The following is a 1,647-nucleotide window of genomic DNA, read 5'->3' on the forward strand; positions in this document are numbered from 1 at the left end:
AAATCTTTGCACTTAAAAAGGTAAGGCTGTTGATAGTCAACCTGGCTCCTTTATTGGAGGGTAAAAGTTTAGACTTTTGAAGAATTCCTGTAAATATGAAGAGCAAGCAGTACATGTATATCTGCAAGCACAGTCCAGCTCTAACCACTCTGCTCTCCTCTCTTTCATTTGCATTAAGAAAGTGAAATAGGAAGGACTTTGCATCATCAGAGTGATTTGCTAGGCCATTCTCCTCCTTTGCAGCTCAGGTGACTGAGTAGAAATAAAAATAAAAAAAGAAATACAGGAGAACATGATTTAAGTGACAGAAGCTCGTCAGGCATCATGCCACAGGTCTGTAATCGCTGAGGAGGGAGGCTGAAGCAAAATGACTTGATTGGGAAGCAAAAGCCAGAGTCTGTCAAGGAAAAATAACAACAAAACCAATAAACATAAACGAACAAGAAACAATAACACATACACTTTGAAGCTCATTGATATTTTGTGCATATGTGAATGTGTATGTAGAGTATGTGTGTGTGTTTGTGTGTGTGTGTTGCTTGTATGTGATATGTAGTATAGATGTATATGAAGTGTGGTGTGTGTGTGTGTATGTTTGTGGTATGCTATGTACTGTGTGCTTTTGTGTTTGTAGTGTATAGGGAGTGTTTGTATGTGGTGTATTTATATATGTTGTGGGTGTATGGTATGGTGTGGTATATGTGAAATGTGTGTGTGTAGTGTGGTGTGTGTGTGTGTGTGTGTGTATGTGTGTGTGGTGTATTCACATAAAAATCATAGTTTTCATTCCTACCATCCTCTGCCTTCCTTATTTTCTGTAAATCAGTGACTTTCAGTCAATATGGATCTAGACTGACAAGCAGCAAGCTGTCTCATTCTTCTCACTTCTCTCGCAGTGCTGGGTTACCACCATGTAGAGAGCCACACTCGGCTTTTTACTTAGGTGCTAGGAATTTGAACCCAGGTCCTCAGTTTGTGTGTCAAGTGTTTTACACTCAGGAGCATTCTTTCAACTCCAACCTTATTGATTTTGAGCTTTCCACAGAGCATGGAAGGATATTTGCTAAGCATGCCATTGCACATGTTTACTTTTGCTGATTTAATTCAAACATTGCCTCTGGAAGACCCATGATCACACAAGCTAACTTGCCAACTCCTTTATTACACTCCTGGGATGTTTTAATGGTTTCTCTCTTTCTGCTTTTGGCACACTGTATTTCCCTCTGCTTGTGTCTGTCATAGTCATTAGCTATGAATTTCTTGAATGTAGATATTGTGTTCTGCCTATTTTTGATGTCTATACAGTCAAACACAATACCTTCCATACAGCAAGCCTTGAATACAGTAAGCCTTGAATGAGTTCAGCAATTAAATCAATGTGAACATTTTCCTTTCACTTTAAAGATTTGTTTTTATATTCTGAAAATGAAAGAAAAACATTGTGCTGATTATTTCAGGGTCACTTAAGAGGTTCAAAGCAACTGACACAGATAAGAATTATCAGAAATCTCTTTACCCCTTAGCATTTTTTTCTCCTAAAACACATTAGTCTCAAATGACAAAGCTGCTTTCACATTAGCTCTCATTTGCATATAGCACTGCCTGTGTTATCAAGGCCACTTTCAGCTAGCTAGAGTCACTTATGTC

This window comes from Mus pahari, chromosome 22 (genome assembly GCF_900095145.1).
Source record: "Mus pahari chromosome 22, PAHARI_EIJ_v1.1, whole genome shotgun sequence".
Lineage (NCBI taxonomy): Eukaryota > Metazoa > Chordata > Mammalia > Rodentia > Muridae > Mus > Mus pahari.